We start from the raw sequence: 27,791 nt of genomic DNA, 5'->3' as shown, positions 1-27,791 counted from the left end.
GATTGAATCATAGCCTCTTCCATTCCTGAATCTCCAAATCAAATCAGCTGATTTTTTTTATATGTGCCTGATAATGTGTAGCTCCATGTTTAAGAATGCGGAACACTTAAAAAGAGATGCCATTTTTTTTGTTAACAAAACTTTTATTCAGTAATTATTCCATCCATCTGATCACCTGAGAAGTAGTTTTCAAAGAGCAAAAATCTTCTGCAACATCAGTGGTGTGCTTAATTTCATCATCTCAGTATTGTCCTGAGATTCCCTTGTTACCTCTAAGCAACAACATAAGGAGATTTACCAGCTCAGCTTAATTTCTTTTCCCCATCTTTGTACTCTCAAGTAGCTTCTTTTTTAAATTGGGTTATGCATGAGCCCATTTCCAATTGCTCATTCGAAGATGTTCGTTTAGAAGAGTCTGGCTGCCTGGCTAAGATGGCTTCCTGCCAAACTCTGCAGCTCCAATAGACAAAGTAAGCTGACTTCTGACTGCCTCAGCTAGTGGTATTTGTATTCGAGTGCATAACGTTGTGGCTATTGAAGGAAGCTTTAAGCCATGAAGAATCCAAACTTTAAAACTTATTTCAAACCATTTTTCTAGGCAACGTGTGTCCAATATCTCTCTTTTCTTAATTGTACAACATGTCCTTGGAACTGGTGACATCACTGCTGATGTGAAGAAAAATAATTGCAGAGTCCTGAAAAGTAAATTAAGATTGCTAAATAGGAAATGAAAGCCAGGGCTTCTATGATAGCTTTTTCTTAAATGTGGCCTATTCATCTCTTACTACCACCTCTTGTACAGTCACCTGCATTTTCTTCCATTTTACTTTGTCTCCACCTGTGTTTCAGGTGCCAGACTGAACAAAATAGAGATACACCAAATTCACAAAAAAGAAAAGATATTTTGAAAGAAAATTCAAATAAAAACAAAAAAGGAAGAAAATCATCTGAGAAAGCAGAGGACTGATGGGGAAAAAATGAAATGTGAATTTGCTGATTAGGATATTTAATATCCAATAGATTAGCCTGTTAATGTTGATGTTAATGTTAGAATTAATTAGTTAGAATTAAATAAATAAATAGGGGTTGATTAATTTCACAGATACACATACAAATGCAGACGTCCTAGTGGATTGTAGTGTGATAAAGAATAAAACAATGATGGCTTAGCAATTATTTTAATATTGGAATATCTTGTTTATTGTACATGCCAGCAGTATTTGTATATATAATCATGATCTCCTAAATTTGTTTACAAGGTTGTTTGGGAGACTTCCAATTATAAGCAACACATTGCTGTCATGCTATATATAATTGCGTAATAATGGGCTTTGGTTGACCAAGTCACAAACCAGACTATTGTGAAAAAGATACAGGAGCAAATGGCAACACAGAGTAGCATCCATGGATAAAGGAGCAAGGCATGACTAGGCTGTTCAGAATAGCTTAAAATCAACATTTCTGAAAACCTGAAACAACCTTTCAACGCTTCAGCAACATAATCTAAAGCAAAATACATTCAATTTAGATCCAAAGGTGTCTGAAAAATAATACTAGCAAACTGAACTAATAACATCACCTCAGTTCAAAAAGATAAATCAGCATAATATGTCAGATGAAATGAAATCCATTTGTCTAACCTCAATGACTTAGCAGCTAGTTGAAATTGTCAGCAGTGTTTGATGGCAGTCATGCGTACAATGTCCAAACAGTATGTTACTCAACCATCTCTGTGGCAGAGAGGCTGTAACTGCAGAAACGGCCTATACATCATTGCAAGCGATTCATGTTTTGAAAGCTAGGGTTAAATTCAGCACCTGCAAACTTTATTCAATCCTCTCCAATGGAAGTTGAACATCATCTCTGAAGGCAAGATGAACTAGCAAGTGGCATTATACCCATCTTATACAAATTGAGTTTCAAATATTGACTCTGATCCAGACCATGTGGTGAGCAGGTAAAGGAATAAACAGAAATGGGAAATTCGGACACAGTCAGAAAAACAGAGGAGAAACAGCAGAGCAATTAAGTGGCTGCTTTTAGCAACAGCATGACAGAACCAGCAGCAGGCCATAAAGTCAACATGATAGGTCAGGGACTTCCTTCTTTCCTGTGGTCATCATGATTTATTCTAGATCAATAAGCCATATAACCAGAAGATGAAGTTTGCATCATAAGCCATAATAAATTGGATCAAACTTTCTTTCAGGTAATATTAAGACAAGAAAAATATTGTTCATATTAAACATGCTCTTTTGTATTGTAAAGGTTGATAAATTAAAATCAATAACATTATTTTTTTAAAATACCAAAACTTATCTATCCAAATAATAATACTGTGCCACTTAAAAAAATGAAAGTGTAAATGAAAACCTAAAGTTGAGTTCTGGGCAAGTATAAGCAGAAGTCAGTCCTTGTATCTTCTCCCAGATTAGAATACTTCAAATAAGGATATAGTTCTGAGTAAACATAATATAATATAGCAAAATGGCTCAGCAGTTAAAGACTGGAAAGCTGACAGCCTGGTTTGAGACCTGAGCACCACACAATGGGGCAAGCTGCTGTTACTTTCCCCACCTAGAAGAGCAAAAGCATGCAAATGCAAGTAGATAAATAAGTACCACTTTGTGGGAAGGTAACAGCGTTCTGTCATCTTGGCATATAATTATAGTTCCATGACCATGGAAGTGTCTTCAGACAATGCTCCCTCAGCTAAGAAACAGAGATGAGCACTGCCCCTTAGAGTCAGATATGATTGGACAGGGGAAATCTTTACTTTTTAATATAGTCTGCTTTTAATATAGAGGTGCTTTTGCATTTTACTATGAGATAGGTTGGAAAGAAAGTTGGCTGTGCCCTTACAACTGCCTCCACATTGTAAACAGCCCCAGCCCTTGCCTAAAGAGTTAATGGCTGTACCCAGGCAGACTTTCACACTGAGCTGAAAAATCACTTTCTTCACCTATTTGAACACTTGAGGAAAAAAATATTGTAATCAGACATAACAGTTAAGATAAATCATAACAGTTATAATAACTAGGCTAGTATATCAAGACTCCAGTGGGTGTGTATATAAGCAATATTACATTCTCCAGTTCACTTTTGTAATCTCATGTTTCCAACAGATATTAAAAAAACACTTTGTTGAGTCAAATTCAACATCTGGAGACATAGTTTTTCTGAAAGAAGTTTGCCAAGAGGTTTTTCCAGAGCAATCTTTTTTTTTTGACACTTTTCTAAATAATTTACAGATTTTGAACTTCCTGGGGCTCCCCAAGTACACCTTCAAATGTTAAACAGACTCAATCTTGTTGGGTCTTTGTTATGTGCTTATTTCAATGTAAAAACTTTAGTGGAAAAGGAACAACAACAACAAAAGAAATCCAGGGATCATTTTTGTCCCTGTTTAGAATAGAATAGAATAGAATAGAATAGAATAGAATAGAATAGAATAGAATTTTATTGGCCAAGTGTAATTGGACACACAAGGAATTTGTCTTGGTGCATATGCTCTCAGGGAATATTCCTCCCTCCCTCCTCTCTCCTTCCCTCCCTCTCTCCCTCCCTCCCTCCCTTCCCTATACCAACAACTCCAGAAGAACATAAAAGCCCCTTGAAACAATCAAGATATAAATACATAAAAGCCTGTGCCCATATGATGCAGCCATCTAGAACTGATAGATGATTGCATCAAATGATGATGTTCTAGACTTATAAATATTCTTATTTTGTCATGTTAATTAAATGTTTGTGAAACGCTCAGGTTCAATTTCCTTTCTGAATGTCATGCAGGACATCTCAGAGACCAAATGATCTCATTTTACTTTTGCTGCCCCGAGACAGCTCCCTCCTGCTTCATCACATACTCTTTTTCCTATCCACAGTAGATAGCCTAGCTGACAGGTTGGAAGCAAGGAAGAACACAAAGCTATGTAAAAGGAAACCCTTTCACCTCATTAGAAATTCTTCTACCTACTTCACTCTACACTCTTCCTCCTTGCTTCCAACCTGTCAGCTGTTTGGGACACATATTGACTATTCTTTTGAAAGAGCACTAGGAGTATTTCAAAAAGAACCCAAGTGACCAGTCACAGGCATGAATCTCTTCCACGCTTCCAACTTGTCACTCAGATAATTGAAAGTCTGCACATACAGAGCCCCACCACACTATGAGTTAATGAGTCTGATTGGAAGATGTGTTTTTTCCCTTGTCAGCAAGTGACATCTGACAGAAGGGGGAAAAAGCCAGAAGAATCCACCAATCATGCTGCCCTTAAATTGCACTACTTTACAACTCTAAGGATGTCATCAAATGCCAGTTTTATTGCTGAGGCAAAATGTGACCTCGCTGTCATGACAGTGCAATTTACATCAGCATACTTTTTCATCAATTAAAGAACTAGAATCATGCAAGTTAATGTAGAAAGGTACAAGGAAGAGTCTTGGTATCTGAAGTCCCAGGGCTCTTAATGGACATGATTCAATTATTACGTATAATTCTAGCTTTTGCTTTAGAAATGGCTCTCCACTGATACGTTAAATGAAAGAGTTAATATTATTACAGATGGGCATCTAAATATATGTGATGTAATATAGAGATGTTTCTGACATTATGATACAATATAAGCTTTTCCATTAATGGTTTCCGAAGAGGAGAGAGGAGGGAATGAAGGGGAAGGGAGAAGAGGGGAGGATTAAGCTTTTCTCCTAATGGTCATAATATTGTGAACAATTCTACACATAAAAAGAACAAGTTTTCCATACTGTTATACTGAATAGTATATGGAAGTTAACTATACACTAGCATAGTCAGCAAATGCCTACATGATTTAGAGGATCGTCTTAAGGTTTCTTCTCTTCTACAAAACTCTGAATATAACAGAAACCATAAAATCTCCATAGGATGTTCTGACTGTGAATCAGAATAATAGAGTTGGAAGGGACCTTGGAGGTCTTCTAGTCCAATCCTCTTCTCAGGCAGGAAACCTTATATCTTTTCAGACAAATGGTTGTCCAATATCTTCTTTAAAACTTCCAGTGTTGGAGCACTTACAACTTCTGGAGGTAAGTTGTTCCACTGATTAATTGTTTTAACTGTCAGGAAATTTCTCCTTAGTTCTAGGTTGCTTCTCTCCTTGAACAGTTTCTACCCATTGCTTCTTATCCTGCCCTTGGGTGCTTTGGAGAATAGGTTGACTTCCTTTTCTTTGCGACAGCCCCGAGGTATTGGAACACTGCTATCATGTCACTCCAGTCCTTCTTTTCATCAAACTAGACGTACCCAATTACAGCAACCATTCTTTATGTTTTAGCCTCCAGTCCTCTATTCATCTTTATTGTTCTTCTCTGCACTCTTTCTACAGTCTCAACATTCTTTTACATCATGATGACCAAAACTGGATGCAGTGTAAATTAGTATTAACACCACATGATCTTGATTCCATCCTTCTGTTAATGCAGCCTAGAACTGTATTGGCTTTTTTGGCAGCTGCAGCACACTGCTGGCAAGGCAGAATATATTTACACATTAGGCACAGTCAGACTATCAGACTACTGTAGGGTATCATCAGATGCTCTTCTCATTCCTTGCCTTTGGCTATGTTGGCTAAGGATATTAGGAGTTGAATTTCAAAACCTTGAAATCTACACTACCTATTGCTCTCTATTTCCAATTGTTTGACAAGACATGAATGAATGAATGAATGAATGAATGAATGAATGAATGAATGAATGAATGAAAAAGCTTGGATTCTAGCTGGTACTTTCTTGAAAAGACATTCCAACAATTTGGCATCTTCCCTATCTTAATAAATATGAAGCAGATATTGTGATGAGACTCAAAACCCAACTGCCTATGAATAAGAAACACAGATAATTTCTTGACAGACAAAGGAGCACAGACAATTTTACTCAAGTGCTATCATGTTAAACAGTTGCAATCTAGGTTAAAGTTAAGTCAATTGAACCATAGAAAGAAAGTAATGCTTTGGATTCAAAAGCAAACAGGTGCTAAAAAAATATTCCTTGGCATTCATGTAAATCCTGGCCCATTAAAGCCACTGCATTTTTCTTTAGGTGGGGAAGCTGCCCTTTGCAGCTGCAGTGTGATTTCAAGGAAAGCAGCCTTTGATTTAAGAAACAGGAGACAGGTGCTGCTGCACATGTGTTCAGACAGTTTTTGAAGCATCATCTTGTCTTTGAATCCAAAGTGCTGCACAGTACTAAAGTGTACTGAATCTGACAGGAACCTTAATCAAAGACTGCAGCTGACTTCGTAAGTGTTGCAACTTTTGAAGTGCTTGAAGCTAAGATTTTTTGTCTCTAAACAGAAGATCTGAATAAAAAGAGCCTTTTGCTGAAATTTAACTCAGAAATTATGCCCTGCATCACTATCATTTCTTAAAATCTATTTCAACATTATATACATTTTTAAATATATATGACCCTAGCCAGAAAAGATCATCCTGCCAATTCATTGAATTCTGACTTCTCCAATTCTCCAGCTTGGAACTCTTTTTAAATAAAAGTCTATTGTTTTGCACCTGATAGAATTAACACCAAAAAATTATGTCCTTATCATCATGGGAGATTGGAATGCTAAAGTAGGAAGCCAAAAGATAACCAGAATAACAGGCAAGTATGGCCTTGGAGTACAAAATGAACCAGGGCACAGGCTGATAGAATTCTGTCAAGATAATACGATGGTCATAGCAAACACTCTTTTCCAACAACCTAAGAGACGACTCTACACATGGACATCACCAGATGGTCAACACAGAAATCAGACTGATTATGTGCTCTGCAGACAAAGATGGAAAAGCTTTATATAGTCAGTAAAAACAAGACCAAGAGCTCAGATCATGAGCTTCTTCTTGCAAAATTTAGGCTTAAACTAAAGAAAGTAGGGAAAAGCTCCAGGCCACTAAGGTATGAACTAAACCATATCCCTGATGAATATACAGTAGAGGTGACAAATAGATTTAAAGAATTAGATCTGATAGACAGAGTGCCTGATGAACTATGGACGAAGGTTCGCAAATTGTACAAGAGGTAGCAACTAAAACCATTCCAAAGAAAAAGAAATGCAAGAAAGCAAAATGGCTGTCTGAGGAAGCTCTGCAAATAGCTGCGGAAAGAAGGGAAGTGAAAGGCAAGGGAGAAAGAGAAAGATACACCCAGCTGAATGCAGAATTCCAGAGAATAGCTAGAAGAGATAAGAATGCATTCTTAAATGAACAGTGCAAAGAAATAGAAGAAAACAATAGAGTAGGGAGGACCAGAGATCTATTCAAGAAAATTGAAGATATGAAGGGAATGTTTCATGCAAAGATGGGCATGATAAAGGACCAAAATGGCAGGGACATAACAGAGGCAGAAGAGATTAAGAAGAGGTGGCAAAATTACACAGAAGAACTATACAAGAATGATCTTAACATCCCTGATAACCACGATGGGGTGGTCACTAACCTTGAGCCAGACATCCTAGAATGTGAATTCAAATGGGCTTTAGGAAATTCCAGCTGAGCTATTCAAAATCTTAAAAGACGACACAGTAAAAGTGCTAAACCCAATTTGCCAGCAAATTTGCCTCTGTGGCTCAGACTGGTAAGACGGTCTGTTATTAACACAGCTGCCTGCAATTACTGCAGGTTCTAGTCCCACCAGGCCCAAGGTTGACTCAGCCTTCCATCCTTTATAAGGTAGGTAAAATGAGGACCCAGATTGTTGGGGGCAATAAGTTGACTTTGTATATAAATATACAAATAGGATGAAGACTATTGCTAACATAGTGTAAGCCGCCCTGAGTCTTCGGAGAAGGGCGGGATATAAATGCAAATAATTTTTTATTTTTTTTTTGAAAACTCAACAATGGCCACAGGATTGGAAAAAGTCAGTTTACATTCCAATTCCAAAGAAAGACAATGCCAAACAATGTTCAAACTATCGCACCATTGCACTCATTTCACATGCTAGTAAGGTTATGCTTAAAATCCTACAAGCTAGGCTCCAGCAGTATGTGGATCGAGAACTACCAGAAGTACAGGCAGGATTTCGTAGAGGCAGAGGAACTAGAGATCAAATTGCCAACATACGCTGGATCATGGAGAAAGCTAGGGAGTTCCAGAAAAACATCTACTTCTGCTTAATTGACTGTGCTAAAGCCTTTGATTGTGTGGATCATAACAAATTGTGGCAAGTTCTTAAAGAGATGGGAGTACCAGACCATCTTATTTGTCTCTTGAGAAACCTGTATGCGGGTCAAGAAGCAACAGTGAGAACTGGACATGGAACCACTGATTGGTTCAAAATTGGGAAAGGAGTCCGGCAAGACTGTATACTATCACTCTGCCTATTTAACTTATATGCAGAATACATCATGAGAAAGGCGGGGCTAGATGAATCAAAAATTGGAATTAAGATTGCCGGAAGAAATATCAACAACCTCAGATATGCAGATGATACCACTCTAATGGCAGAAAGCGAAGAGGAACTAAAAAGCCTCTTGATGTGGGTGAAGGAGGAGAGTGCAAAAGTTGGCTTGAAACTCAACATTAAGAAAACTAAAATCATGGCATCCGGCCCTCTCAATTCCTGGCAGATAGATGGGGAAGAAATGGAGGTAGTGACAGATTTTATTTTCCTGGGCTCCAAGATCACCGCAGATGGGGACTGCAGCCAAGATATTAAAAGACGCTTGCTCCTGGGGAGGAAAGCTATGGCAAATCTAGACAGCGTACTAAAAAGCAGAGACATCACCCTGCCAACAAAAGTGCGTATAGTCAAGACTATGGTTTTCCCAGTTGCAATGTATGGCTGTGAAGGTTGGACCATAAGAAAGGCGAAGCGCCAAAGAATTGAGGCCTTTGAACTCTGGTGCTGGAGAAGACTCCTGCGAGTCCCTTGGACTGCAAGGCGAATGAACAAGTCAGTCCTAGAGGAGATCAACCCTGACTGCTCTTTAGAAGGCCAGATCCTGAAGATGAAACTGAAATACTTTGGCCACCTAATGAGAAGGAAGAACTCACTGGAGAAGAGCCTAATGCTGGGAAAGATTGAGTCCAAAAGAAGAAGGGGACAACAGAGAACGAGATGGCTGGATGAAGCAGTAGGCATGAGTTTAAATGGACTCCAAAGGATGGTAGAGGATAGAAAGGCCTGGAGGAACATTGTCCACGGGGTCACGATGGGTTGGACACGACTTCGCAACTAACAACAACAAGCTTTTGTTTCATCCATTACCTTTAAAAACATTTATTTATTTATTTATTTATTTATTTATTTATTTATTTATTTATTTATTTATTTATTTATTTATTTATTTATTTATTTATTTATTTATTTATTTATTTATTATTTTAATTTCTATGCTGCCATTCTCCCAAAGGACTCAGGGCAGTTTACAGCCAGGTAAAACAACAGATACAAAAATTAAAAACAAATTTAAAAAACTAATTCAAAATTTGGCTAAGAACATTAAAACTCTAATAAAAACCCCATTAAAAACTATTAGGCCAGTCCTGCGCGATGGAACAAAAATGTCTTCAGCTCACATTGGAAGGTCTGGAGGTCAGGGAGTTGGCGTATCCCTGGAGGCAGCTTGTTCTAGAGGGCAGGAGCCCCACAGAGAAGGCCTTCCCCCTGGGGGTCGCCAGCCTACATTGTCTGACTGACGGCACCCTGAGGAGACCCTCCCTATGAGAGCACACTGGTTGATGGGAGGCTACTGGTAGCAGCAGGCGGTCCCATAAATAACCCAGTCCTATGCCATGGAGCGCTTTAAAGGTAGTAACCAACACTTTGAATTGCACCCGGAAGACCACCGGAAGCCAGAGCAGCCTGCGCAGGAGAGGTGTTATATGGGAGCCTCAAGTTGCTCCCTCTATCACCCGCGCAGCCGCATTCTGAACCAGTTGGAGCCTCCGGGTGCTCTTCAAGGGGAGCCCCATGTAGAGAACGTTGCAGTAGTCCAGGCGGGAAGTGATGAGGGCATGAGTGACTGTGCATAGGGAATCCCGGTCTAAGAAGGGACACAACTGGCGTATCAGGCGAACCTGATAAAAAGCTCCTCTGGCGACAGCCATCATATGCTCTTCTAACGACAGCCATACATCCAGAAGGACGCCTAGATTGCTGACCCTCTCTGTGGGGGCCAATGACTCACCCCCTACAGTCAGCGATGGAATCAGCTGGCTGTATCAAGATGCTGGCATCCACAGCCACTCAGTCTTGGAAGGGTTGAGTCGGAGCCTGTTTTTCCCCATCCAGACCCGCACGGCCTCCAGACACCGGGACATCATTTCAACGGCTTTGTTGGTGTGGTTAGGGGTGGAAATGTACAGCTGTGTATCATCAGCGTACAGGTGACACTGCACCCCAAAATCACGGATGATCTCACCCAGCGGCTTCATGTAGATGTTGAACAGGAGAGGCGAGAGAACCGACCCCTGTGGCACCCCACATATGGGGCGCCTCGCAGCCGATCTCTGCCCCCCTGCCAACACTGTCCGCGACCGGTCAGAAAGGAAGGAGGAGAACCACTGAAAAACAGTGCCCCCCACTCCTAACCCCTCCAGCCGCTGCAGCAAGATACCATGGTCGATGGTATCAAAAGCCACTGAGAGATCTAATAGGACCAGGGCAGAGGAACAACCCCTGTCCCGGGCCCTCCAAAGATCATCCAGCAACGCGACTAATGCCGTCTCTGTGCTGTACCCAGGCTGGAAACCGGACTGGGATGGGTCAAGATAGACAGTTTCATCCAGTATTGAGGGAGCTGATGCGCCACCACACTCTCAACAACCTTCGCCACAAAATGAAGGTTGGAGTCCGGGCGATAGTTCACTAAAACTGCTGAATCCAGGGAGGGCTTCTTGAGGAGAGGTCTCACCACTGCCTCTTTCAAGGCGGTAGGGAAGACACCCTCCCTCAAAGAAGCGTTGACAATTCCCTGAAGCCAGCCTCATGTAACCTCCTGTGTGGCCAGTACCAACCAGGAGGGACACGGGTCCAATAAACATGTGGTTGCATTCAGCCTCCTCAGTATTCTGTCCATGTCCTCGGGAACCACAGTATCAAACTCCTCCCAGATGACATCCTCAAGATCCACCTCCATTATCCTGCCCGAATCTACCCAATCGAGTCCAGCCCATCCCGGATCTGAGCGACTTTATCGTGCAGATATTGTCCAAAATCCTCAGCACGTCCTTGCAAGGGGTCCTCCCTAGCTCCCTGAGTAAGAAGGGAGCGGGTCACCCTAAACAGGGTGGCTGGGCAATTATCTGCCAATGCAAAAAGAGCGGAAAAATACTCACGTTTCGCCACTCTTATCGCCACTAGGTAGGTCTGAAGATGAGACCTTACTAGTGTTCGATCAGATTCAGAATGGCTGGCCCTCCAACCACTCTCTAGGCGTCTTTTCCGGCGCTTCATCTCTCTCAGCTCCTCAGAATACCAAGGAGCCAGTCGAGATCGGCGCCGGGTCAGAGGCCGCAAAGGCATGACGCGGTCCAAAGCCCCCGCCGCCGCCCTTTCCCAGGCGGCGACAAGTTCTTCAGCCGAGCCTTGAGCTAGGTCCTCAGGAAATGGCCCAAGCTCCGTCAGAAACCTCTTCGGGTCCATCAGGTGCCTGGGATGGAACCAACGAATCGGTTCCATCTCCCTGCGGTGCAGGTTGGCGGTTCGAAAGTCCAGCCAAAGGAGCGAATGATCAGACCATGACAAGGGTTGAATAACTAAATCCCTATAAAACTAAATTTTATGTTCAGATGACTTTATTTTCTGGTTTTGAATGAAAGTATCATCTGAAATCCTGCTCATTTGGTGCCTGACGTTTCTAACAAACTAAAAAGTCCAATAGAAAGAATTTTCATCGCTGGCCTGTTGAACACAGAAAGTCTTGTATATCAGCCTTTGTATATTAAAGTCTTGTAAGGCAGGATGCCCTTTGAATGACTCGGACTTCAACATTCAACATTCTGAAAATGTTTGTGTAATACAGCAAACAGAAAATTGGGGAAGAAATGTATTAAGCCCCCTTTGTCATTTTTGTTTTTATCCCAATCTAGAATTTATATGAAAGTTCAGAATCCCAAAACAGAAAATGTTTTTTTAAAAAAAAAAAAACACCATCAGAAATGTACTGAAACAGTTTTCATATTAAATGGTTATTATTTCAAACACTGACTAAGAACCTTACTGGTTGACTAAGCAGTTCCAGAAGTAACAGCATAGTGGGTAAAAAGCTGAGGCGCACAAATTCACTTGCTTAATTAGTCAAATATGTTGCATTTTTTTATAAGAGAAAAGCAAGACATATCCTGGGCTCAGATTAATCACCTCGTTTGCCAACACCAATACTAGCATTTTTAAAACAATGTACAGTACATTATGACCGAAACTTACCTATGCCTCAAATATTTTACAAAGGATCAGTAGGATTTCCTTGAAAGTGGCAGCATTCATTTTATCACATGGAAGATTTTAGTCAGAGATCAACTGCTGGTGGGTTTGTTGCACAGCCCCAGGTTAATAAAAGTCAGTCAGAGCAGTATGAGATACAATCAGGGCAGCCTTCCCCCCTCCCCAACTTTCTCTCCCCAGTTATGCAGTATGATATAAGGAATTACAGAGAGTGAATTAGATCACTCAGAAAAATCAGATCACCCAGAAAAAATAATAATAACTCAGTGGGTGCTAATATTATAGTGATAATTTCCACAATGTCTAAAAGATGGACATTTATTGTAAGCCTTAATTATTAGTCAAATTTGCAGAATCATAGAATTGGGAGGAGTTACTGACTATAGATAATAAAGTACAACTCCTTCTTAGCAGAGTTCCACATCAAAGCTTTGGAGACAGATGGCTGCCTCATAGCCTCCACATGTATATATAAAATACACACACATACTCTCACCCCCCCACACAAATTGAACTTGTGAGTCATTTGAAATCTTCAAAATAAAGTTTGAAAAATGTTAGCTTGCCCTCTCCCAAAATTGTTTTTATTAAGAGTCCCCTCTTATTTTTATGGTCCTTCTCCGAAACCTTTCCAATTGCTCTAAGACCTGCTTAAAGTGCCCCAGGATAGACATAATCCGTGATCTGAAATAATAGAATGGACTGATTTTTTCCCATGAAAATTGCACATTAAGTCTTTCTGAAATGTTAATATTGTTATTATCAATATTATTCCATTATTATAATATGGAAGAATATTGATCAGCCTTTCATGTCACTAGACAATGAGTTCGAAAGTGGAGAGTGAACAAAAAGTGTCCATGTTTAAAAATTACCCAACATTGGCTTTATATAAATGGCCATTTAATAACAAAATATTCAAATATCTGTCTGACCTTTTTTTAAAATAGCGCTACTGGGGCATAATTATATTTCTTTAAAAAAATCTGTATTATAGTTCAAATTTTAATTTACTATGGCTTAAGAAATTAAAATATAATCAAATCAGGAACAGCTATGATAAGGAAAATGGCAAATCTAGACAGCATACTAAAAAGCAGAGACATCACCTTGCCAACAAAAGGGTGTATATAGTCAAAACTATGGTTTTCCCAGTTGCAATGTATGGCTGTGAAAGTTGGATCATAAGGAAGAATGGCTGCCAAAGAAATTGAGGCGTGGTGCTGGAGAAGACTTCTGCGACCCCCTTGAATGCAAGGTGATCAAACCAGTCAGTCCTAGAGGAGATCCACCCTGACTGCTTTTTAGAAGGCCAGATCCTGAAGATGAAACTCAGATACTTTGGCCACCTAATGAGAAGGAAGGACTCACTGGAGAAGAGCTTAATGCTGGGAATGATTGAGGACAAAAGAAGAAGTGGGTGGCCGAGAATGAGGTGGCTGGATGGAGTCACTGAAGTAGTTGGTATGAGATTAAATGGGCTCAGGGGGATGGTAGAGGACAGGAAGGCCTGGAGGAACATTGTCCATGGGATCACGATGGGTTGGACACAACTTTGCAACTAACAACAACAATGATAATGAATTTTACTCACGTTGCCTGGATTTAGAAATCGCCGTATAGTCAACCAATTAAATTGCAATAAATAAGCTTGCAATTCTTTCCATAAACGAGAGAGCAGATTTTTTTGAAAATGCACTATGATGAACCTAAGTAAACAAATCATGTTAAAAAATTTCCAGCAATAATAATGTATTATTACAAAGGGTGTGTGTATGTATGTATATATACAGTATATACACACATACATACATATACTTATACATATATATGAGCAAAATATGTTGGCGATCTATATTTGGATCATGGTAATAAATAAATGTAAACATGTTATTTATATATCTATATTAAAGATATCTTTCTGAATCACTTATTCCTTGTTTCACAACTAGTTTGGTGACTTCTTAACTCCTAGAATATTTTGAATTATCTCTATCATCTGTGGAGCCTCAATTATTACGGAACCCACAGAATTTAATACTGGCGACAAGGACTGAGGAAAGTACGTGAGTTGCTGAGCTGCTGAGCCAGCCAAAGTGTGAATTTCTCCTCAGAGCTATTCAGATCCCTGTCCTACATAGCAAACCATGGCATCGCCTCAGAACTTTGTGCCTTTTAACCCAGTGACCGAATCGTGGGAGGCGTTTGTAGCCCGTTTTGAATGCTTTCTTATTGCCAATGAGTATACAAACCTATCTAGTGAAAGGAAGCGTGCTTATTTCCTGGGTTTCTGTGGGGCAGAAATGTTCGAGACAGCAAATATTAATTTCTTTTCAAAAATATCTTTCTGAGATTTCAATGTTCCGGTTTAATAAAATTAACTTCTCCTTTGAACATCATTTAAATAATGCAAACTATTAGCCATTGTTTTCATGGGTCAAGGGAAAAATTTTTTAACAGCAGTAATATTTCTTTAAAAAATTAAAACTAAATGTCTGAAGAGCACCAAATTAAAGAAAAAGCAAATATACTTAAGACTTCCCAAATATTAATTTCTTTTCAAAAATATCTTTCTGAGATTTCAATGTTCCGGTTTAATAAAATTAACTTCTCCTTTGAACATCATTTAAATAATGCAAACTATTAGCCATTGTTTTCATGGGTCAAGGGAAAAAAAATTTAACAGCAGTAATATTTCTTTAAAAAATTAAAACTAAATGTCTGAAGAGCACCAAATTAAAGAAAAAGCAAATATACTTAAGACTTCCCAAATATTAATTTCTTTTCAAAAATATCTTTCTGAGATTTCAATGTTCCGGTTTAATAAAATTAACTTCTCCTTTGAACATCATTTAAATAATGCAAACTATTAGCCATTGTTTTCATGGGTCACGGGGAAAAAAATTTAACAGCAGTAATATTTCTTTAAAAAATTAAAACTAAATGTCTGAAGAGCACCAAATTAAAGAAAAAGCAAATATACTTAAGACCTCCCAAGTCTTATGTATGTTTAATTATTTTTATGTGTTGTTTTAGACCTTTTATTAAATAATTTTATTAAAGAAATTTTAACAATACAAATTTTAGAAAAGAAATAAAGAAAAAATACTCAATAGATAAGAAAAAAAGATTTTTTTTTAAAAAAAGAGAAAGAAAAGTAAAGAAAGAATTATAAAGGGGCTTTCAATCTTTTTAACAGATTAAAAATGCATTATTTTACCCTCTCTCACTAAGATGACATCATAATTTACTTCTTTCCATAGGCTACCCTTTCTAATCATCAAATTTATAAATCATGTTTGTTTTTTAATTTTTTCAGAAAAAAATCCATCTCTACTAATTCTATCATCTTCACCAACTGTTCCTACATTTCAGTCTTTCTATTTTTGTGTAGGTAAGAGTCTCACAGTAGTTATTAAATGCAGAAACACTGTTCCACAGCTCTTTTCTAATTAAGTTATTACAGTAATAATCTATCCATTAATCTCAACAAGAAAAGTTCTAGTTTCAGTTGAATGTTAATCTTTAAAATTCTTTGTATTGCTGTGTGTATTTGAACCCAAAATTTCCTATCCTTTTTTTACAAGACCACTGGGTGTGATAAAATGACTCTTTGTTTTAAAGTTATCTTTATTTTATTTATTTATTTATTTATTTATTTATTTATTTATTTATTTATTTATTTATTTATTTATTTATTTATTTATTTATTGCATTTGTATACCGCCCTTCTCCCGAAGGACTCAGGACGGTTAACAGCCAATTTAAAAGATACAATAAATATACAATAAAAACAAAACTAAAATTTATATAAATAGTGGCCAAAATTAAAAACTAAGTAATATAAAAACTAAAACCCCATTTAAAACTACTTAATCAGGCTAGCCCAGCTTGACGGAATAAAAGAGTCTTCAGTTCACGGTGGAAAGTCCGAAGGTCGGGGAGTTGGTGAAGCCCCGGAGGCAGCTCGTTACAGAGGGCAGGAGCCCCCACAGAGAAGGCCCTACCCCTGGGGGTCGCCAGACGACATTGTTTCACCGAAGGTACCCCAAGGAGGCCCTCCCTGTGGAAGCGCACAGGTCGGTGGGAGGCTGTTTGTGGCAGTAGGCGGTCCCGTAAATAGCCCAGTCCTAAGCCATGGAGCGCTTTGAAGATGGTAATCAACACCTTGAATTGTCTGCTTTGGTAAGATGGTAATCAACACCTTTAACTGTCTGCTTTATTGTATACTGCACAGGGTCATAATTTTGAGATGGGTGGCTGTAAAAATATGATAAAACTAGAAAATCTGAGAAGAAAAAAACCGATAATTACCATTAAAAAAAAATTAAGAATCATGAAAACTATAAGGATTATCACATGAGTGAAAACATAATTCTAATACTTTCTCCTGTCATAAACCAGATGATCCAGTTCCAACTAAAAACAATAGTAAAAAGACAGAGAGAGATATTGCCAGGCCCAAGAAATCAGGGACAGGAGTAGAACTCAAAGCAGTAAAAGTTCATTTCGTGCTATCGATACAAAAATCTGATCTACTAACAGTCAAGCCAAATTGGCACTGGATAAGGATCAATGAATTTCACAGCTGGCTGGATATAGGTCTCTTGTGGGAATATAAGGGTTATACATTGGTGATACATTTAATCCCATCCTTGGACTCTGACTGCTTATCTTCTACAGATATATTCAAAAGAGAGTGTGATTTCATTTTTCTTCCTGATCTCAATTGAATCACCTTATCAGTTCCTCCAACAGAAGAGAATATTTAACAGAACCACAGAATTGGAAGGGAGTTTAGAGGTCTTCTAGTTCAAACTCCTACTCAAGTAGAAAACCCTATACCATTTCAGACTAATGGTTGTCTAATCTTTTTCTAAACCTCCAGTGATGGAGCACCCACGACTTCTGAAAGTAAGCCAGTAATTAATCGTTGTAACAGTCAGGCAATTTCTCCTTAGTTCCAGGTTGATCCTCTCCTTAATTAGTTTCCATCCATTGCTTCTTTTTCTGCTTTCAGATGCTTTGAGCCCCTCTTCATTGTGGCAGCTCCTTAGATATTGGAACCCAGCTATCATGTCACCCCTAATCCTTCTTTTCATTAAACTAGACATACCCAAATCTATAATGATCTGGGGCGGGGCACCTAAGCAATACTGGGCAATGCAAAGGATGGAATCCTTTTATTGAACCAACCTTCCCCCAAATCCCCACAGTTCACTGTAAGCCCAAGAATAAGGGCTTAACATGCACACACACCTCAAACAGTTCCTTGAAACAAGAAGTGAGAGAGAGAGAGAGAGAGCAGCAGCACAGTTCTGAGAACAAAAACATTCCAGGACCCTTGGTCACATGCATCTTCATCACACAGAGTGTTCACCAGGGCCACAGCACAAACCAGAGCTGAGCTGGGTCACTGCAACCCACATATGGCAAGGCAAGGCAAAGCAGGGCAGGGCAGGACAGGACAGGGCAGGGCAGGGCAGGGCAGGGCAGGGCAGGGCAGGGCAGGGCAGGCCATTGAATCATCAGTAACAGCAAGGTTTCTTGAATAATGCAAGCGTGGCTGGCAAGTATCACACTTGTTCCTGACAAAAGCCCATCTTCCCTAAAAAGCATACATGCTAGTTGTTCCCGACTCTAGGGGGCGGTGCTCATCTCCGTTTCAAAGCCGAAGAGCCAGCGCTATCCATGGTCCATGGTCATGTGGCCGGCATGACTCAACGCCAAAGGTGCACGGAACACTGTTACCTTCCCACCAAAGGTGGTCCCTATTTTTTCTACTTGCATGTTTACGTGCTTTCGAAATTGCTAGGTTGGCAGAAGCTGGGACAAGTAACGGGAGCTCACCCTGTCACACGGCAGCACTAGGGATTCGAACCGCTGAGCTGCCAACCTTTCAATCAACAAGCTCAATGTCCTAGCCCCTGAGCCACCCCGTCCCTCCTACATCTCCTTAAATCCTATTCTCCAGGTGAGCCTTGTGAAGAGGGGCAGGGGGCCCTCCTCCCGAGTAGTCGTGTCATCCTTTGCTGACTCCACCTCTTCTCCATTCTCTGAACTCAGGGATCAGGTAGGGGAGGCAGTTGCTCATCTCCAGAGCTCCTCTACTTTGCTGCCTGTCCTTCCATCTCCTCCCCCTTTAATCGGTTATCCTGTGCCTTCTCTTCCTCTCTGACAACCCTTTTGAGCCCCAAAGGACCCAGGACTGCCTCATCCTGCTCCTCTGGTCATTTCTCCTGAGCCCCAGAGGCTTCATACTCTTCCTCCTCCTCAGAACCGGGCTCTGATGGGGCCATAACAAAATACTTCAACCATTCTTCAAATGTTTTTCCTCTGCATTCTTTCTACAGTCTCAACATCTTTTTTTATAATTTTATAGTTGATGTGGTGAACAAAACTGGATGTAATATGTCTAGTATTCAAGGCACTATAAAGTGGCACTAATATTTCATGTGATTTTGATTCTATCCCTCTGTTCATGCAGCCTAAGACTGTATTCACTTTTTTGGTGGCTGCAGCACACTGCTGGTTCATATTTAAGTGGACTACACAATTCCTCTCATAGTTACTACTATTGAGCCAAATACCATCTATCCTATACCGGTGCATTTGGCTTTTCTTGCTTAAATATAGAACCTTACTTTTCTCAGTACTAAATTTCATTTTGTACAGTTCAGAATTGAACTACTAAGTCCTTCATGTTCTCTGAACTTGGTTCTTTTATTTCAGCATGTCTTAGCCAACTACTGTAGGTAGCATCATCAATGCTAAAGAGGAGTGGGATTTACATTCTGTTTATATACAATAGCTTTCCCTATCAGAGTTGGTGGGAATGTTGTTTTCTTCTTCAGAGTTCCTTGATTAGGCTGTTGTTTACTGTTCAGTTGTTTGACTGAGTAGGTAGTTCTTTGATTGGGGTATTGTTCACCACTTGATTGCTGATATCTTTTTAATCCCTGTGTTAATCCTTGCTTTTCAGGGGGTTGAATGCTGGTAAGGAGGTATTTTAGTCTTTTTGTTTCCATAATCAGCAACTTATCCCTGAAACTAGGTTTAAAATAATGCCAGGGTAAAGAAAAAGTAACAATGCCCTTCTGTCCCCAAATTCGATTAAATAAATAAATAGTCCCATTAAATGACTTATGTTTCCGTGAAGAAACCTCTGAAGGTAAATCAGGAGAAATATTTTCTCTTCTTGGGGTTCATTGCCATGGTATCTCTAAAATATCACTATTTGTAGATCTTAAAACTTAAAGACAAAAGGGCTGCTAGTTGAATTTAACTTGATAGACAGGTTCAGCTTCCAATTTAAAATCCACATGCAGTAAAACCTCTTATGTTTAAATTATGTTTAAACATAACTTAAATTATGTTTCAATTTAAATAGGCATAATTGCTACTAATGTATTTTTTTCATTGTTGAAATTCAGTAGTTCTCTATTTTATATGTTAAGAGAGAACTTTTAGGATAACAAGCTGTAAATTTAAAAAAAAAAACTTTCTCCATCTCTGGCGTAGCTATAGGATCAGAGTTAAAATTGCTCTTTGGAATTCTCCAGAAGCTTAAGCAGTCGGGTCAGTTCTTTTGTTATATGTAGGTTGTTCTCCATCACACTGAAGACGTGGAGATTATTTAAGGAAACACCTTAAAGTTTTCTGATTATTAATTAGGCTGTAAAAATGGTGCAAAATATGCAGATAGTTTCCTAAATGGACAGATAAACTAGGGTCATAAATTGGAATGCCTGTGAAAGTCAGCAAGGTTGAACTAGATAGATCTTTATTAAAATTGCAGCTGAGCATAAAAGAATCTTTTGAACTATTCCACCAAAATTGTGGATCATAATCTGGGTTGGATGTTTTGTATCTGAAAAGGAAAAAAAAATCTCCAACCACTCCTCAAAGATTAGAGCCCTGGTTCAACATCGCAATGTCCTTCCTTCCTTCCTTCCTTCCTTCCTTCCTTCCTCCCTCCCTCCCTCCCTCCCTCCCTCCCTCCCTCCCTCTCTTCTATTATATGATTCCTTATGCTAGACTTTAGTTGGTTACAAGACAATACAGCAACTCAGTGGCATAAGAATAAAAATTTAAAAGTAATAACATAATCACTTTTATCAATATCAGAACTCCCATTATAGGTTATTGGACAACACAAAGAACAGGCTCTTACAGAGTGTATACTGCACAAGGGCTCTGATGAAAAATCAACATTTTATCAGCCTTAAATGTTAGTAGAAAGGGGCTATCCGAACATTAATGAGCAGGTTGTTCCAAAAGGAGAGGGCATGACACATGAGGCTTATGAGGCCATGACCTCATGCATCCTACTTCTCAGAAGAAAACCCACAACTAACTTTGTAGTAGTTCTACAGTCTTAAGAGAAGCTGCTACTAAGCATAGATAGTCTCAGAGGGTTGAGGGCTTTCTAACTAAACCTGATCTAGTGGGAATAAATGACACATTTATAAATACAGGAACAATTCAAAAATGGCAATTAACCAGATAATTTTTATCTACCCATAACATAAAAAATAGAACAAAACTTACTTCTATTTGGGAGAGAAATACATTTCCACAACAAAATGTGATGTGATAATTCGTTACCTAGCAAGTTGTATAATAACCAGACCTAGCAAAAGTGAAAGAATATTTGAATGAAATAAAATAAATTCATCAACAAAAATAAGTTCTTAAGCAACCAAAGATGAAACTGAACAAAGCTCCAGGACTTGCCAGTATTTCTATAGTCTACTATAAAACTTTTCAGAAATCTTGAGTGAATCTTTATAGCAAGCAATGAGTGTGATTCAACTATGTGAAGAACTCTTATCTCTTTGATTTATGAAGAAGGAAAGAATCAGCCTGTTCTGGAGCGTACAGACCCCGTCTCCACTGAATGTGGTTTATATGATATCATAGCGAATGGTCTTATATCAAAGTATAAACTGTATTAAGAGAAACAAGACAAGGATGTCTGGGTTTTTTTTCTCCTTCAATTTTACCAGCACTAGAACCTCTGGCACTTCAGATATGTCAAGAAAATGGAATTTCAGGAACCAATTTAGTACACAAGAAGATAAACGGAAATTATTTGCTGATGATATTGTACTGATATCGTTGAAACATATACAACAATATGGTTCAATGCCAGGTTATCAGATTAACAACAACAGGAAAAAAAAGTTGACATGGAATTTGTCAGAGGAAGAAAAGTGTGAATCAAGCAGCAAGCTTTGATACTGCTTTTAAGAAAGTTAAATATTAAGATCTGTCCTTAACAATAAATAATAAAAAATTATTTAACTTTGGCTTCAAAAAACATAACATATTTTGGGGGGGGAATTACATTTGTTCTGGTTAGGAAGCATCATAGATGTTGAAATGAATATCCCACAAAGATTATTTTTCCTTTATAAAACCTTTTGAGAATATATGGTACGGAGTCGTAATTTATTACTAAGCACAGCATTGAATTAAAAAAGTCTGGTAAGAAGCAGAGGATTACATCCAAAAATTTGAAGGACTCAAGAGCACGTGGTAGTCTACTGACCCCAGACCTATTATCCTGCCCCAGCTGTTTTAAGAATTACATCTTCCTTCAGTTCCATCGTCCCATAGAAGGGACAGGTCTCTCTGAGGGGCTACTTAGATATATGAGTTTATATATACAGAAATAAATAATTCAGTTACCATGCAATATGAAACATCTAAAAAAAACCACATTTGGAATTAATACAGGAAAAGGACAGGTTCCGGTTCTTCTTTCTATCTATCTATCTATCTATCTATCTATCTATCTATCTATCTATCTATCTATCTATCTATCTATCATCTATTTATCTATCTATCTATCTATCTATCTATCTATCTATCCATCCATCCATCCATCCATCCATCCATCCATCTATCTATTTTACTAGCAGCCCATCTTACCATAGGGTAACTGGGTGACTTACAGTCATAAAACCAGCTATAGCTTCCAAATGCTCTTCAAGGGCACCATACAGACCATATTACAATAGTCCAATTATTCAGTATTTATTTTCAGGAAGATGAAGATACTAAGGAATGATGAAAAGACAGTAACTTGTTTTGTTTCCAGGAATTTATCCTTAAAAGGATAATACAACTTTGTATTCTCTTACCACACAATGATCTATTACATTTGAGCAGTTTCAATACCTCCAAATAAATCAGCATAGCCACAAAAGATTTATGGAAACAGGGGAGGAATATTGAGAGATTTACCTGAATGTGAAAATCTTATTATAATGTTGAACTTTTGTTATGTACAAATGAGTGAAACATGATTTCAGAATCCAGAATAAATTTCATAATTTGATTATTTTACTATTAAGTATTTATTTAATATTTAATAATTATATAGGATGGTTTATCATTGGTATTTCAGCCGTGATTGTTCAAATGAATATTTCTTCTCCTATAAAATATTGGAAATACAGTGAACAAATTGGATCATTTTGGTCATCAATGATGCCATAAAACCCAATGATAATAGAAAATGATTTGTGGCACAATGGAACAAATTTTGAAAGTTGCAACTCTTTTACAACCTGATATATTTTAACAAGCATGCTCCAGCAAGCAGAATCAAACTTGTAGAATTAACACAGCTCAGATTCTGTACTGACACAGTAACCTGAGTATGAAAACTATTCTATTCCATAAGGGGTGTGCATAAGAGCACCAGTGTGCCTACCATCCTTGTCCTAATGTTCCCTTTAGTTGTATTCATTTTATGTATTCAATTCATGCTTGTACTTATATATATTATTTAATATGTATTTGACAAAATAAATAAATAAATTTGCCTTGGTATTACAGTTGATACTGTCCAGCTGAATTTGGGATTTTTCTTTACTATAGCTTGCGGATTATTGTATGTCATTTGCTACAGCCTGTAGATTAGGAAACTGTGGGAAGATATAAATATCTTAAGAAAGTTGCTAACAATAAAAAGTAAGATACTTAAAATATTTTAATACTTTATTTGATATCAGATATTAAGAATATATTTGTTTATACTTATTTATGTTTACTTATGGTCAATTTCTTGACAAAAGGCATTTGTTGATAAAGTATTGATTGATTCTGTGCCGTCAGGTCCATATCAACTTTTGGTGGCTATATAAATAGATTCTCTCTAAGAGGAACTTTCCCCACTATTATTATTTGGGTCTTCCAACAGTGTACACATGCTATAACTGAATCCATCCACTTTGCTACTTGTCATTCTCTTCTCTTTCCATCTATGATAAAATACAGTGTATGTAAAAAGAGAAATAAATAAACTTGTCAGATTAACTTTCATTAAATGTCCAATCACACTTGACCAATAAATAATTATTCTATTCTGTTCTGTTCTGTTCTGTTCCATTCCATTCCAATTGTACATTCCTTTAAAAAATACTACATTGCAGTGACCCTTGAGTGGTCCTTGAGTGACAATATATTGTTTAGGGATCATTCAGATTTAGAAATTTACAGTGGCATTGAAAAAGATGTCTTACAACTGGTCCTCATCCTCAGGACTATTGCAATATACCCACAGTTCAGGGGATATTGCTGTGCAACTGAGATATATATCTATGACATTTGCCAAGATCATGTGATCGCCATATGCAACCTTTCCATCCAGTTTCTGATGACCAAAGTTAATGGAGGAAGCTGGATTCATTTAATGACTTCATGATTCACTTGACAACTGCAGTGATTCATTTTACAACCATGGAAATCAGGCACTAGCAACCATCTTGGTTAGCAATAGAAATTCTGGTCCTAATTGTGATTGTTAATAAATGACTATTTGTATAATTGTATTTGTTAATAGTTGCATGATTCCATATGCTTTTTTCCTGGGGGGGAAAAACATTGATTCCATCTTTGGAATAAATAGTAACTAAATTAATACTTGAAAAGTAAAACTGATCAAGAATTTAATTCTAGTTAGACACCACTCTTGGATTACACAATCATGCATGGATTTGTGCATCATCCATATGATGCATATACGTATGAGCCACAGTGGTTAGAATGCAGTACTGCAGAAGTACTACTTCTGCTGACTGCAGGCTGCCTGCAATTTGTATCTCACCAGGCTCAAGGTTGACTCAGCCTTCCATCCTTCTGAGGTGGATAAAATGAGGACCCAAATTGTTGGGGGCAAATGCTGACTCTGTAAACCGCTTAGAGAGGGTTGTAAAGCACTGTAAAGCGTTATATAAGTCTAAGTGCTGTTGCTATTGCTATCCAACATTAGGGTTTTATTTTCTACAGAATTATACATATTTTAAATTGATCTATAATAACAATAACAATAGCAATAGCACTTAGATTTATATACCACTTCACAGTGCTTTTACAGCCATCTCTAAGCAGTTTACAGAGTCAGCATATTGTCCCACAACAATCTGGGTCCTCATTATAATTTGTTTTATGGACTTAATCTGTTTGTTATTGCATATAATTCAGTTGTTGTATTAGGTTAGCTAGGTATATTCAGTTTAAAATTCAGCTGAGTTTGGGGGAATTATTTAGGGAATGGATACTATCTATTTTAAAATATCAGAAGTTCTTAACGGCATACTGGAACACACTTTATTTTTTATTCTATTTTAGATCCATTGTTTATCCAAAAATATTTCATTATTAGGACATTATTTATTGTTTTCTCATATTTATATTCTTTTTACTCATGCCCTCCACTTTTTGCGGGTTTTTCTTATGCTTTGTAGTACATAACTATTCAGTTTCTTATCTTGGTACCTCTGTCATTTTTAGTTGCTCATTTAGTTTCAAAAAGTATGCTAATAACTGCCTGTAATTTTCCCTAATGCACACAACACTTGTAAACCATTAAAAATTTTTTTATTGCATATTGTATCTATTTCGATTCTTTTTCTTCAACTTTTTTTTTTTTTGGAGGGTGGGGTGGGGAGAAGGACTGATTGGTCATGCTACTTACAGATTATTGAGTCCTTGTTTAGATCTGCAAACCTCAGTCTCATATAACCTGTGACAATTAATCTATTATTTCATGTTCTTACTTTATTGCCTCTACCATAGTAGGCAGAGCTGAGGGGGGGCAGTTAAATGTGTCAAAAGCTTAAAGTCCTTATGTTGCCACAAAGGTTCCAAGTCCAGCCCCCCTTGAATTCCATTGAACCTTATTTAGCACCAGTTTAGTGCTGACTGTTGACTCGATTTTTATGTACAGATTTGAAATAACAAATCTTCTGTGCTGCAGCTTAATGTACAGCCCCAGTCCTTTGTGCTCGACATTTACAGGCATACCAATATACACTAAAAAGCTTTTTTATTTGATAACCTGATAAAAAAGTGAAAGCTGGAACTATTTATTTGAAAGTTTATTCTTGCTCCACCTGATCTAGTTTCCAGGTAAGGGGTGGCATCTCCTTGTTTTGAACATATGGAAATAACAGAATGATCTAGTTACTGTAGATGAAACTTTTGTATGTGGGATAATAGACAGAATAAGATAGTCTGACATTCGGATAAAGAGAAAGAGAAAGGTACCTCACTCAATAGTAGTAACTGTGAGAGGGATCTTGGAGTCCTAGTGGACAACCATTTAAATATGAGCCAGGATTGTATAGCAGCTGCCAAAAAAGCCAACATAGTTCTAGGCTGCATAAACAGAGGGATAGAATCAAGATCACGTGAAGTGTTAGTACCACTTTATAATGCCTTGGTAAGGCCAAACTTGGAATAGTGCATCCAGTTTTGGTCGCCATGATGTGAAAAAGATGTGGAGACTCTAGAAAGAGTGCAGAGAAGAGAAACAAAGATGATTAGGGGACTGGAGGCTAAAACATATAAAGAATGACTGCAGGAACTGGGTATATCTAGTTTAATGAAAAGAAGGACTCGAGGAGACATGATAGCAGTGTTCCAATTTCTCAGGGGCTGTCACAAAGAAAAGGGAGTCAAGCTATTCTCCAAAGTACCTGAGGGCAGGACGAGAAGCAATAGGTGGAAATTAATCAAGGAGAGAAACAACTTAGGACTAAGGAGAAATTTCTTGATGGTTAGAACAATTAATCGCTGGAACAACTTGCCTCTAGAAGTTGTGAGTGCTCCAACACTGGAAGTTTTTAAGAAGATATTGGATAACCATTTGTCTGAAGTGGTGTAGGGTTTCCTGCCCGAGCAGGGGGTTGGACTAGAAGTCCCTTCCAACTATTATTCTGTTTTTTTCTGTTAAAGGGGACTTGGAACAGGGGACCCAGGAAAAAGTCTAGCAGACTGGTGTGAAACACACAGGGCCTTTCCTCCACTTTACCTTTCTCTCTCTCTCAAAAAGCCAACATAGTTCTAGGCTGCATAAACAGAGGGATAGAATCAAGATCACGTGAAGTGTTAGTACCACTTTATAATGCCTTGGTAAGGCCAAACTTGGAATAGTGCATCCAGTTTTGGTCGCCATGATGTGAAAAAGATGTGGAGACTCTAGAAAGAGTGCAGAGAAGAGAAACAAAGATGATTAGGGGACTGGAGGCTAAAACATATAAAGAATGACTGCAGGAACTGGGTATATCTAGTTTAATGAAAAGAAGGACTCGAGGAGACATGATAGCAGTGTTCCAATTTCTCAGGGGCTGTCACAAAGAAAAGGGAGTCAAGCTATTCTCCAAAGTACCTGAGGGCAGGACGAGAAGCAATAGGTGGAAATTAATCAAGGAGAGAAACAACCTAGGACTAAGGAGAAATTTCTTGATGGTTAGAACAATTAATCGCTGGAACAACTTGCCTCTAGAAGTTGTGAGTGCTCCAACACTGGAAGTTTTTAAGAAGATATTGGATAACCATTTGTCTGAAGTGGTGTAGGGTTTCCTGCCCGAGCAGGGGGTTGGACTAGAAGTCCCTTCCAACTATTATTCTGTTTTTTTCTGTTAAAGGGGACTTGGAACAGGGGACCCAGGAAAAAATCTAGCAGACTGGTGTGAAACACACAGGGCCTTTCCTCCACTTTACCTTTCTCTCTCTCTCAAAAAAAGCCAAATTCAAAGGATTGGCTTTTCAATTTCCATAATAGTTCAAAATCTAAAATCAGAAAAGTTCTTCTCTTAAATATACACTTTAAAAAAAATCTTCTTATTGACAAACTTTTGATTGGTTCATATTGTAAAGTGTTGACCTGGATACCAGACAAAGCCAAAACATAATTCAGACATACTTTTAACAGCTTTAAACTAAATTCTTATTTATTTTTGAAAGGTTTTGCCATTTGGTTTTTAAAAGCACAATATGCTTTTTCTTTATACTGATGGTTGTTTTGTGCCTCATTTCTCTATCCCGAGCTCTTTAGATGGGTTGACCCAAAGTAC

Source organism: Ahaetulla prasina, chromosome 8, assembly GCF_028640845.1.
Source record: "Ahaetulla prasina isolate Xishuangbanna chromosome 8, ASM2864084v1, whole genome shotgun sequence".
Classification (NCBI taxonomy): Eukaryota; Metazoa; Chordata; class Lepidosauria; order Squamata; family Colubridae; genus Ahaetulla; species Ahaetulla prasina.
Note: the sequence above shows the minus strand (reverse complement) of the source record.